The 14,295-nt window shown below is 42.2% G+C and overlaps 1 protein-coding gene across 1 annotated transcript in view; it reads left to right on the forward strand.

Annotated features, from left to right (window-relative positions):
* The window catches only part of mlst8 (MTOR associated protein, LST8 homolog (S. cerevisiae)), a 271,460-nt gene that overhangs the window by 7,652 nt on the left and 249,513 nt on the right, over positions 1-14,295 (forward strand). The window lies entirely within an intron of this gene.

Genomic DNA, 14,295 nt, shown 5'->3' on the forward strand with positions numbered 1-14,295 from the left:
TCTGTAGCCTACGTACTAGCTGTCTCACACCCACCCTCATCAATGGCAGAGAAAACGAGCTGTAGCGTTAAACAGATGGCAAACACAATAAATGATACTCGTATGTCAAAATGTGTTGTCATTATGAAACATTATGAAGTCTTACCTGAAAGTTGTTCCACGGAGATTTCAAGCCAACACCAGCACGAGAGTGTTTACTTCCTTGAGTGACGTAGATTCGCCGATTCGCCGAAGAACACAATTGGTGAATCCAGCTCAACTAGCGTTTTGATTGGACCACACCCCGGAATACGTTGGTATTAATTTTCGCCAATTTAATCTCAAAATACTCCTAAACATGCGAGCTTTTGCCTAGGAAACAACCGGCAATGGTTATCTAAACGTTTTATACAATTCCTGTTAAAAACTGGGCTTCTCACGTTCAGGGTAATTATCAACTCGAGAACTAAGCAAGATAGACGGTCTCATCCCACTGCCTATGAGAGTGCAGGTCTGCAGCCAGACGCCTCTCTGGTTTTGTGCTCACCTTTATTTCCCCAAAAGTCAGAGCAAGAATAGAATTAGACATCCATCCATCCATCCATTATCTTCCGCTGGTCCGTGGATCGGGTCGCGGGGCAGCAGCTTGAGTAAAGAGACCCAGACGTCCCTGTCCCCGGCCACTTTCTCCAGCTCTTCTGGGGGGACCCCGAGGCGTTCCCAGGCCAGCCGAGAGACATAGTCTTACCAACGTGTCCTGGGTCTTCCCCGGGGCCTCCTCCCAGTGGGACGGGCCTGGAACACCTCACCAGGGAGGCGTCCAGGAGGCATTCTCACCAGATGCCCGAGCCACCTCATCTGACTCCTCTCGATGCGGAGGAGCAGCGGTTCTACTCCGAGCCCCTCCCGGATGACCGAGCTTCTCACCCTATCTCTAAGGGAGAGCCCAGACACCCTGTGGAGGAAACTCATTTCGGCCGCTTGTATTCGCGATCTCGTTCTTTCAGTCACTACCCACAGCTCGTGACCATAGGTGAGGGTAGGAACATAGATTGACCGGTAAATCGAGAGCTTCGCCTTCTGGCTCAGCTCCTTCTTCACCACGACGGGCCGGTGCAGAGCCTGCATCACTGCAGACGCCGCACCGATCCGCCTGTCAATCTCCTGTTCCATTCGTCCCTCACTCGTGAACAAGACCCCGAGATACTTGAACTCCTCGAATTAGACAAAGTTTGATTAAACTATATGAAGTGAAATTTATGCCGTGTCAGTTCTGTGACAAGGGGACAGCTGTTCCCCTTGTCACTATTTTCTCTGCCAAGAAATTTTCACGTATGTGCCTTCCGCCACTGATCAGCTTTGGCTCAATATTTTCTTGCACTATTATCTAGGCCGATATGCGGTTATACAACGCACTGTTACCAAAGAGTTTCTCCGAAACAAAACCATCCTGAAAACAAAGAAGATTGCCATCAGGTTGGGTTTGGAACTTGGGAAACTGGTTTGGTATTTTCAGATCCTCGTCAAGCGTGCTGAAGTGCAGCCTGGCTCAAAGATTGCATTCGCTGAATTTGCAAATTCTACAAAGACTATGACATTTCATTTCAATATAAACACAAGAAACTTGTGCTAAAGAAAATAAAAAATAAAATAAAATAAAATAAAATAAAGGACCAGACTCAGTGAATAATTCCCTACACTCCGTATTATATAGATCAATGAGCAGTGCTGACCAACATATCATTGGGGTCATCAGGTGGGAACCTCCTTTCATCAGTGTTTCGTCTAGTTGGGCCCACGACACTTCCAGGAGGCTAGACAATGACCACTGGCGTCCCAGAGTCACCCCCCTAATGCCAGCCAACACTGCCCCTCACACCACAACAACCATAATCTACCTCAGCCTCTCACCAACTGCACACCAGTTACAGCGGGGTGGGGATGCAAACCCTGGTTCGGGTAGGGGAAGAAATAAAAGAGGTAAGAAAAGCAGGAATGGGATTCAAACCCTGGTTCGGGTAGGGGTAATGAAAGTATAGAGGGTGCCAGAGGTGGAGGCAGGACAAGACACACTAGCAGATTCAGCAGACAAACTCACCTAAATAGTCCTAAAATCACTAAAATACCAGCAAAAACAAAGCCATACAACTCACTCTCACCAACTGCACACCAGTCACAGCGGGGTGGGGATGCAAACCCTGGTTCGGGTAGGGGAAGAAATAAAAGAGGTAAGAAAAGCAGGAATGGGATTCAAACCCTGGTTCGGGTAGGGGTAATGAAAATTAGTGATGTGGCGTTTGAAGCGAGGCCTCGGAGCATGTGTCGAGCAAAAAGGGGCGAGCCAGATGAAGCGTTGGTTCGAGGCTTGTATCGTTTCCATAAAAATCACGTGACTGATGACAAACGAGGCCTCGGATTCAGTGTACACGTCACTGATTCATTTTGAGCGTCACTACCGCATAAAAAGGGTTTGAACCTTGCGGCACTTCGAGGGTTTTGAGTTGGCGTTTGGTATTGGTGAGAGGTAGAGTGTGCGTTGGTTGTATCAGAGTTAGTGGTTAAGTTCAGTTATTACATCAGTCATATCATCTATTATTATTAGAATAGTGTTAGAATAGTTATATAGGATATGAACCCTCGTTTTTCGCGGGAGTTACGTTCCAAAAAGAACCCGTGATAGGCGAAATCCGTGAAGTAGTAACCTTTATTTTTTTTTTACAAATAACTACTGTACTGTAAAATAATCATTTTAATCATCAATACGAACTGAAGGCTTCAAATTGCGGAGATCAGCACCGCGACCCGAGTCATTGAATTAGAACGGGAGAAAATGAAAAATGATTATGAAAAAAAATACAAAGTACAGTAGGACAAATAGTGACTCACGTGTATTTCACTGCTCTTCTGACTGAGCCGCTGCATCCTGACTCCGCTCTGTAGCGGGTTTTTTTCTTCTAAAGCCCGCGGTGCAGGTGTGTTTTTTCGAGAGAAGAACATAGTTATCGGTAGTTGTTGTCGCTCTTTTTTCTTCTGGGCATATTAAACCGCAACGTTATTGACACACATTTCTTTAAATAAAAACCAATAACTTATATTTGTCTTGTTGCCCATACTGCTCGGTTGCAGTTTAGTCCTGACTCCCGGTCCCATAAGCACTGTAGTCAGTGTACATCATTGATATATTTCATTTGAGTGATCAACACCATAGCACTCAATAATACTTCCATATATGCAGTTTTCACACGTTTATTTTCATTGAGACACAGTGACAACAATTGTTTATTTTATATTGCAGGATGCTCTAACTCAGGGTTAATTTAGTCTGTCATATATTCCTTTTGCACAGCAGGTGTCACTAGAGAGACCGTTTCAATGAGGCTTCGGGTAATGAACCTTTTGGCGAACCTTTGGGCTGGAAAGCCTCATTGGTTCATGAAGCCTCGTTTTGCCATCATTAATGAAAATATAGAGGGTGCCAGAGGTGGAGGAAGGACAAGACACACTAGCAGATTCAGCTGACAAACTCACCTAAACAATCCTATAATCACTAACAATGCCAGCAAAAACAAATCCATACAACTCACTCCAAGCCAACTCACCCAAAATGGCCACCTGGTTTCAAAAGGATCACATGTGCCAAAACCTCCACTTAAATAGCTTGAACTTCTTCTTTGCTTTTTAAAAAGTCTGTTTACCCTAAGTGCCCCCCCTGCTGGGCCCCCAGCTGCTATTGCATCTTCTAATCCAAATCCACTGGCTGGATTTTACTGCTTTATCTGAAACCTCCTGCACTATTTTCCTCACACTCTGTCCACTTACACCCAGCTCCCTCAACAATGAGACAACAGACTTTGCAACAAATCCTCTACATCCTACTTCCACTGGACAGATTCTAACCTTCCATCCTCGCTGCTCTGCTTCTGCCCCCAACTCCACATATCTAAGCTTTTTCCTTTCATATGCTTCCTCTACTAATTCCTCCCAAGGAACAGTCAGCTCTATGAAATAGACTCTCATTCTACTCCTAGACCACAAGACTATATCAGGCCTTAGGTTTGTAGAGGCTATTTCCTGGGGAACAACAAGCTTATTTCCTAAATCTACCTGCATCTCCCAATCACAAGCATCCTCCAAGCTGCCGTGCCTCCTTATCGTCTTTTTAACTTTCTCCCCCTCTTGAACAAACTGAATTGCAACTCTCTGTACCTTGGACCCTCCTAAGTTAAACTAAATCTCACAAACAGGCTTGTGTGGTCTCTCTTTTAGGATGGCTCAGACTTAAGTGAGGAGCAGGTGCATCTAAACAAGATGGTAGACATTAACTCTTGCAACTGAATGACTGCCGTTAGTTGCCAGTCCTGTATTAAAGCTGAATGATTAGATTAACTAGACATGTGGCGCAAATTCCATCTTGTCAGGTGACACACCATCTCTATCAATCTTGTTACAGTTGGCACAGAGAGTTCTGCTTCCTTGTCGGTGTCACTAACAACAGACAAAGATGAAAACAAAGACATTGGGCATCATGCAAGAACCTAGCCTGGGCGAAAGCCGACTGTTGACTCCGTCAAACAGTCTGGAAAAACCCAAGAGGAATCCGTTTCCATGGAGGGTGGGACCTTACTTAGCAACTTAAATTCATTGGAGTTCCCTTAACCAATCAGTAATGTTTAGAAAGGACGTAGGTTATGCGCCGAGGTTCATGCTTACTCTCGTGAGGCTCTAGCTCGTGAATCACGCTTCCCACATCCGCTTTCATTATACCGATACCATTTGATAAATCAAACTTTTCCCAAAGCCAGTTGGAAGGAGAGCTACGACATCCTTGCCACGAACAAAATTGACGAGGCATTCCTCTTGCTCTTGTTTTAATTGTGTAATGCTCTCCAGAGTTGAGACAACTTCATGGATAGCTTCTAGCGTTCTTCCGTCACCATGTTTATTTCCGCTGCGGTTTAACTACAATTATATGGACTACAATGGACTCCGCGCGTGAGTTCTGCGTCACCACTCGCAACTGTTTGCTGATTGGCAAAACACTGAACGAACCGAGGTAGGGGGATTTGGCCAGACCATGTGCGGAGCCAAAATCTTTGGGCGGAAGTACGTAGGATGGCGTCGCCAGGCTAGCAAGAACCGTTCGTACGCACAGATTTGTTCTTAAATCGTCCGTACGAGTGATTTAAGAGAATTTGCGTATTCACCAATCTTTTCGTATTTTACGTTTTCTTTCAGGTACGAACAGAATTTACGAGTGATCCAGACCTGTCGTAGGAGTTTTCGTAAAATAGTCCGCTATTATTCAAATCAAGTTTGCTTGACTAATGGATTGTATATTTAATTACTTTGAAGAAAACATAAATAAATATACATTATACCCCATAATTATGCTGACATTATTCTGTTTGACTTAAATTACGCACTAATTGAAGGTTCATTTGAAACTAGTTCAATGAGAAGTGTAACCAGCGGCTGACTTGCTACTTTTGGATGCCTTAGCGCGCGCGTCAGGCTCTTGGAAGAGACCGTGTGGAGACAGACGATCGGCTGAAATCGCGATTTAGATTGCTAAGGACTGTGCTGCTACAAATATGCAGCTTGCTAGAGCCACGACTCCAGGGAAAAACACGCCGATCAAACCCAATTCCACCACATGTCCAGGTCCTCACCACCCTTGGATTTTTGGCCACTGGAACCTTTCAGAGGGAGATTGGAGAATGGAGACAGATCGGGGGTGCCCAGTCCTATGTGAGTCGTGCGCTCCCTTTGGTCATCAAAGCTCTCATCAGTTTATCACCCATGGTACATCAAATTCCCATACACCGCTGTCCAATAAGTATAAATTAAGAGGGGCTTTCATGCCGTGGCTGGACTGCCAATCATAATTGGAGCACGAGACACATATACGCATCAAAGCACCCGTGCTGTCGTGGAGCGCACTGAGCAGCTGGCTAGGGTGGGTGTGTCTCGATATCTCGTTCATGGAGCAATATTGCCATGAACGAGGGTCTCCACCTGAACCAGCCCAGGCAGACCAGAAGGTGTGGTGCCAGAAGACCCCCCTCATGGACCACCCCATCAAAGTGCCATCATGATGAGGCAACAACTGATCGCACGGCTTTAGTTGCAGTCATCGATCGCCTGCCCAGGGCGAGACGTTTTTTTTTTTAAGTCATTTTTATATCAAACCATTTCTTTTTTTATTTCGGTGACATGGTATTATCAGCACTCCTAATTGCTTCCCATTTCTTCGCTTTAGCAGGTTCTGTAATTCCACTGCTGACACTGCTAAAAATGATAGATTTTCCTTTTTGGATCTCTGAAAGCAGAACTTCAATCTCAGAGCCCCTAAAGTTGTTCTTTTTGCACCTTAATGCCATTCTCATGACTCAACACTTCCTGGGACAGGAGAGAGGAAGTGTACCCTTATATGGTATAATTTAGGGCGTGGAGTATGCAAATCTACTATCCTCGTGCACGTGAACTTAGATACGCACAGGTGGGATTCATCATTTACGCAGATCGTTTACACACTTTTTCCGATGTTAAGAGCGCTTGTTGAATCTAACGTGGCGTGTTCGTACGAGACCTTCTTACGAAAAAAGTGAGAGAAATTTAGAATAAAAATAAAATGAAAATGTTCTTGCATGAGGCCCAATGAGCTTGTTGTCAAAAGAATTTATCTCTGGAATGCTATAGAGTTTGGAAAATGATGGTGAATTAATCCACATTGTCAGTTAGATGTCAGTATCTACACATGGAAAGAAAAAAAACAATGGTTTCTGACCCTCTCAATACTGGAAATCATCTGGTACTTTGGGCTACCATTTGGATGATAGTATGTTGGAGTCAGTTACTGTTGGAGTCAGTTACTGAAATTCAATCTGGTTTGGCTCGTCGCGTGAGCTTTCACATGAGAGAGTTTCTCATATTCTGTGTCACGGAGCTTGGACTTAAACACACCTATTGTATTTCGAACAGGTGAGGTGTATTCGAGCTACCACGCCTAGTCGGGTCACAGTTGTATAAGAAGTATCAGGCTGAATTGACGTGATGTAATTTCAAAAGTTCGTGAGTTGGAGAAATTGAAAGCCTTTATCGGTGAAATATAACAGAGTCAAAGGTTAAAGGTTGCAGAGTTAAAGGTTGCAGGCGTCCTTTTTGCCACGTCAGACTTCCGCTCTCACCAAAAAGTTTCAGTGGAATTCAAATGAGGAGTGATAGCTGGCCAGTTCCACACAGTCCAACTTTTGTGCCGCTGGATGTGTGCCTTGAGTCATTCTACCTTAAACCTTGTTTTCTGCCACCGGGGCATGCAGCAGCAAAGCAGCCCCACAACATGATAGAACCTCCACCGTGTTTTAATGTAGGCGGGGTGTTCTTTTCCTTATGGGGCTCATTTCATCAGCTAGAGACAAAGCAATGCACTGACTTCCCAAAGAACTCTACTTTAGTTTCCTCTGTCCTCTGTTTTCTCCGTCAAAGAAAGAATGCGACTGAATGGCTTTTAAATGTCAGTTTTAATCTTTGTGGCTTTTTTTTTTTAAAGTGGTGCGCTGCGTGGACTTTTTTTAAAGAATAGTATATGCAGCTGCAGGGGCTGAAATCGCCACTCAGACCCCTCTGGGTTGGTCAGAAGTTCTACAGATGGGTTGCATGGTGTTTTGTTCTCCATCATCACCAGTCACCAATCTTCACTGATTTCTCCTATTGATTAAAACGATTTCAAACACAACAAGCTTTAAATTGGCTTTAAAGCGATACAATGTAACTTCTCAAAAATCCCACTCTAGAGCTCCCCCTACAGGCTTGGAGGTAATGTACGGTTACACTGTCGTAAATACAACACCCTTTCACTTTCACGTTTGTTGACGAACCGGCGATGAGTCAGAAGGTGCAAGCTATGTCGACCGAGAAGGTAAGAGTAATCAAATGTACCTGGGAGCGTGAGCGGGGTCTATTTGTTTTTGCGGTAGGTGTGCCAGAAAGCAAGTCGAAGTACTTCCGCTCAGCTCCCGGGCCGGTCCAGCAAAGTTACATAGCGCAGTTTTTCCAACTCAGACCCCCGAAGAGCATAGAAGAAAGGCCAATCGTAATATTAAAACTCATTCTAGCCGCACAATTTTTTCAAGCTGTTATTTTAAGGTAGAAATGTTACATAGTATTACTTTAAATCCGAAACTTCTTCATAACATTATGAACTGTTTTGAAATCTTAGCAAAGTCCTTGGAATTATGTCTTCTGATAAGTACAGTATCTTGATTGTCGAGTATCTTGTTGTCTTCAGCGTGTCTTTCATTCATTCTCTCCTTGAGTTTTTTGGAGGAAAAAATCCTGCCAATGTGTTCCAAAAGTTGTGTCCAGCTTACAAATTACATTTATGTTTTTAATTTCACATCATAAAATGTGCCATTGCTAATTCAGTATCTTATGGCATTTTAGTCAAATATACTGATCAAATGCAATCTACAATACACACTGTTACCATACTGTTGCCAGGAAACCATCCTGAAAATAAAGAAGACGGTCATCAGGCTGGGTTGGAACTTGGGAAAGATAGCCTTAGCAGAAATTGCAAATTTTAAAAAGACTATGACATTTCAAATTAAATCTAACAGGCAAGCTCTGCTTGTGTGGTTTCTCTTTTAGGATGGCTCAGGCTTCAGTGAGGAGCAGGTCCATGCGGGAGTAATCTAAACAAGATGGCAGACATGAACTGTTACAACTGACTTAGTTGCAGTCAGGCAGTACAAAACAAAGACTTTTCTTGTGAGTGATTGTTGTGAGTTGCCAGTCCAAGGTTAAAGCTGAAGGAGTAGATCAACTAGACATTTGGCACAAATTGTCAGGTGACACTCCATCTCTTATCAATCTTGTTACAGTTGGCACAGAGATTTCTGCTTCCTTGTCGGAAGTATCACTAACAATAGACAGGCAATGCAGGCAAAAACTGTTCAATTTTCCACATTTATCTTTAACAAAAAACAAACTGGACAGAACATCTCATGATATCACACCTAAACGACTTACAGCTTGTTAATTAAATGCTTGCCTTAGTTGTTCAATAAACCCTGCATGTCCTCAAAGAGAAAACGTGTTTGTATCTTTTATAGCTTCCCAGAGGAGCTCATCTTTTTAAAGCAGTGGCTGGATATGAGCTACTTTTCCCCCGAAAAAAGGTCTTTGATTTGATTGATCTTTGAAACTGATTTCAAGAAGATGTTCTCGTTTGTCCAATTAAAAGTCAGTGCCTAAGAAGTAGTAAAAGGTCAATCAAAGCCTGCAAAGATGGGGAGGGACTTTTGTCAGTGGATTGTCAAACCAAATTAAAGGAGCCTATCTCATCTGTCATTGTCGCCAGTCCATCACAGGCGATGGCATCAAGTATGATACATTTAAATCAACTTTACCTTGGGTGTTGTGTACGTGTGTGTATTATCTGATTTCCTGGTTTTATTTATTACTTTGGAACTTCCATCTACTTGGGAAACGTTTCTGTGGAAGCTCTTAACCACCGACTCCTCCTGTGAGTCATCAACCTCTGGACAATCCCACATGTTTTTCTGGAATGTAGTTTAGTCTTTATTTACTGAACAATTTCCTGCAAATGCCATAAGTTAGCAATGTTCCCATTACTCAGTTTGGCATTGAGCTTTCATCGCCAACTTCCTTGTACAGTGTTTCATAATGACAGAAATCCCAGCTGTTGGTTAAACACATTTCTGACTTAAATAATATTTCAAATGACCCAACACACTGATTCTATTTGGAGAACCGACGTGTCTGCATAAAGGTTAATTTTGACTCAGACCGAATTATGCGTTTTTGTTTGTTTTTAATTGATTTATTTCCTGAGGTTTTCCAAAAATTAAACCAGGGATTATGGAAGCCCACTACATGACACAATCTGTCATATTTGACCTTTTAACATTCTCACACTTTTTCATCAGTGTCTTTACACACTGAAGAAATGTTTTGTTGTGGATTTACTACCAGTCATAACCTGTGCCAAAGGACACGTACTCACTTGTGCATCTTCTTGTAAGACACATCCTCCTTTTTCCTAATCTAGATGTAGTAAATGCCTTCATAAAAATGAGGTTACTTAAATGATCCTGTATATGATTACACAAACAACAAATGATTTCATTCCTCATTACTACAGCTGTAGCAGTGAAGACATTTTGCTTCCTTCCCTTTTTAAAAAGTTTTTGAAAGAAACCTCTTTCTCGCGATTCAAAAAGACAAAGTTACAGAATTCCTAACCTGCAATATCTGACTGTGAGGTGAGGGAATCTGTCAAAAGTAAAGCTTTATTTCCAGCTACCAACTTTCACAGGAACAGATGTATTCCTGTAAGTGTGAAGGAGAATGAAAGCTAACAGCCATGCACCTGGACAGTTTATCTGTCATTTCCAGTGTTAGTTTTGTGAATACTCGAACAAAGAGGTGATTGTGAGGCCAATCAAAACATTTAAAACGAGGCTGTGTGGCATAATGTGGAAAGCTCTGGTGAGGTGGTGCAGACAGCTATGAAGTGATGATGGCAGGGCGATATTCTAACTTTTTACCTATTCTCATGAAATTCAATAAAAAATGATCATCATGAATCCTCTATGGTCAGGTCCTGTGTTTTATTTTAGAGGTCGGAAACAAAGTAACAAGTCCTCCAACCCATACAGCCTTATAGGATGTGTGGTCATTTCGTTGAATGTGGCCTGTAGGAATATCCTCTAAACAAGCACTAAACAGGCAGTTGGAGATATTATCTCACAGCAATTCCAAATGACAGGAAAGTCATTGGAAAATTGTTATCTGTGACGAGCATAACAAGTCTTCGTTATGATGAAGGAAGGGGATCAAATGGTGACGGACGCTCTAGTCACAAGGTTTCATTCGCTGGTTATACAACACGATTATATGGTTAAGGTAAGGTGACACAATTTCCAGTTCAGGCAGTAAAACAACTTGGTCAGATTTAAAAAACAAAACACCTGGATAAAGTTATGAAAAGGCCATTGTTTGTGCTAATACGCATTCGTTCACAACTCTATTTGTTACGTTACAGAGTATTATTTTTGTGATGGCCAAAGGTGATGTGTCAACAGGAGATTTCACAAGCTTTTTTGTTGCACAACTTTGAAAGGTCCCGGTTTTTTAAAAAAAAGGTATAGATATAAGTTTTAATTCCTGCATTAACAAACTACCCATGGTGTCGTTATGGTTGGAGGACATTCAAGAACAAAGGCTACCTGGATTTTTCAACATGACTCACAAGAACGGCCTTGTGGTTGCTTTGTTCATAACTCATTCTAATGGGAAATCGATCATATCAGCTCTTAACCTGTCATCATAGATTTTCTTTTATGACACTGTGCCAGAAATTGACTCAACCCAAGTGTGCGTACGTGAAAAGACAGGACTGTTAAAATCACATTTTTAAAGTTGCTCACTTTACGCTTAGCTGATGATCTCTTCATTGCCTCAACGGAAACTCAGTAGTCTCAAAGCACCAAGTACAAACTATCATTAATTTAATTAATAGTAATCACGACGAATACTACATATTAAATCTGTACTCATTGCACCACAATAGTACTTCTTAGGGCAATAGTTCAGCTTTTTTTATTTTCTTGCCAAGAGTGTGTAGAGGAAACTTAGAAGCCTCTCGTATATGTGTGCTAAAAACCACAGCTGACAGCCTCCTGGCATAAAGGCTTGAAATAGCCTACATGGCTTTGAACAAAAGGGAATTAAATCCACCTGCCAACGCCCATGTACCTCAGTGATTAACATGCCAAGTCTTGTTTGCTTAAGCAATCTTTTAATCCAACTTTTAACCTGAGAGAAAATGATGTATTCCTGTATATTTAGCCGGTCAGCCATTTTCTGGTGTTTGAAATTCCAACTATATCTTTTCATGCTTTGTATAGTGCACAACAAACTCCTCGTGAGGTAGACAAAAAGTGGTGTAAAGATGCTGCAAATTTCATTGGTCAATATGGACCATCTTGCACTGCAGACTTAAGCCATATTGAAGATTGTTACATAGAACACAGCCGCATAAACTGCTTGTCTAGATGGACACCAATCTTACACAGAGGGTTTTATTCCAGTCTTTTGGAGAGAGAAGTAGGCCTAAATTACAATAGGTTTTCAACCAAAAACAGCTAAAGATGCTGTCCATCACCATGTAGCTATCCTTCTGCTGGCATTGGTTTGTCCATCGGTATTTAGGAAAATCCTGCATATTATCACAAAGCACTGCTATATGTATTGTCTGCAGTGCAACAGCAGCTGTCTGTCCCGAACACCTAGTGAGTCCAGTGTCGTTTTTAGGTCATTTGAAGGAACATCATGAAAAGCATAAAGAGCTCCTCAAATGTTTGAATGAACTCCAAACAATCGGTGTGTTGCTTTTGTTTTGTTCAATTTTAGAGGAGAAATGTTTCGATGATGAAAAAAAGGTCTGGCAGTCATTTAAGTAAGTGATGCCTTCAAAACAGACACAATCTGTAAGAATTCGGAACAGTGTTTTTCAAGTAGGCCTACGTGTTTCCTCAGTTTGTCATATAATTAAGAAATTGTCATGAACACAAAAGGAGAAAAACTCAGGAAAAAAAAGGCCCAAAAGATCTCTACGAAGAGAAAAAGAAAACGTCTGTTTCCCTGCAAAAGGAGGCCTTTCAGGAGGATTTGGCACAATCCGGAGAGATGTTGCATTGTTCTGCTGTGCGGCCACACCTTTTCAAATATGACCTACTTAGAAAAGTCATGGGAACACAACCTTTTCCTTATTTTCGGCTCCGAATTCACCATCAGAAGTTTAGAAAAAAACATCTACAGAAGCCCGATGCATCTTGGAAACAAATCCCGAGGACCTCCTGCACACTGGAAATAGAAGTGCAGAATTTCATGGAACAAACGCCTCTTCGCCTGTTAAGCACGGGGGTGGCTCAATCATCCTTTCAAACACTGTCACGTGGATCATTTATTCATGATCAAATTCTGGAGGCAAACATCCAGCCATCTGTAAAATAGTTGCGTCTGAAATCATTAACTATATGCTTTTCGGAAGTCAGATAATCTTGTTTCAATGTAATTTTTTTACAGAACACCCCAAGCTTTTGCACGTCACTTTATGTGTCAACATACATTAATATACTGCACGTGATCAGGTCATGGATTTCGATTTGGTAGTCATTTCCATTGAACTAATTTAATCTTTCCAGAATGCTGGATAGTACTGACATTTTGCATCGTAGCACGTGCCGTGTGTTGTGTGTGTGTACCGATTATATGTCTGTGCTAGTGTGCTTGATAAAACACTGCCATTACTTCATAGGGGCACTCAACACGTATTTTCTGATAAGTAGTTGGGATAACCCCCTCAGACTTTGGCCCTTTCATTCAGTCCTCACTTTGAAGAAACACCTGTTCCACACACACACACACACACACACACACACACACACACACACACACACACACACCCTAAACTGTTTGGTCAGTCTCAACACACACACGCACACACACACATACACACACACACCCTAAACTGTTTGGTCAGTCTCAACCACACACACACACACACACACGCACACACACACACACACACACACACACACACACACACACACACACACACACCCCAAACTGTTTGGTCAGTCTCAACCACACACACACACACACACACACACACACACACACACACACATAGACACAGAGCTCTCTCTGCTCCTCTTCCTGATAAGTGAATACTGGGAACAGATGAAAAGCGTGTAGTGATTGAATGCACGTGCAAATATTTTTTAATTAGGGCAGTTGAGGATGCAGGAGATTCCGGGAAGACATGAGGCATAAAAAGAGTGGAGCGGATGATAGGATAATAAAACACTGATAAATTCTTGCGTCGGGGGTCAAAACGACAACAACAAACAAACAAAAAAACAGAAAACTGCACAGCAGCCCACCATTTCCTAAACTATCAACTTGTTTATTTGTTGTTGTTTGTTTTTAAGGAGAGCAAATTCCGAGATTTTATAACTGAGAATGAAGCAGATTTCCTTACACTTGCGGCTGTAAATGACGGATTATCCAACAGATCATGTCATAGAATTGTCACATAAATAAAGGTATCGCATTCAATAACACGGGGTTTTATTTTTTTTCTTTTGTTTAGGGGGACAGATGATCTGTTTCCATAACAAGTGTTACTTTCAAGTTTTACTGCATTATTTCCCGTAATTCCTGTGACGTTCACGGATTGAGAGCGTTGATGCTCCCCACGCCCAAGGCTGCGGTCACCCCCTCTCC

This window comes from Odontesthes bonariensis, chromosome 23 (assembly GCF_027942865.1).
Source record: "Odontesthes bonariensis isolate fOdoBon6 chromosome 23, fOdoBon6.hap1, whole genome shotgun sequence".
In the NCBI taxonomy this organism is placed as follows: Eukaryota; Metazoa; Chordata; class Actinopteri; order Atheriniformes; family Atherinopsidae; genus Odontesthes; species Odontesthes bonariensis.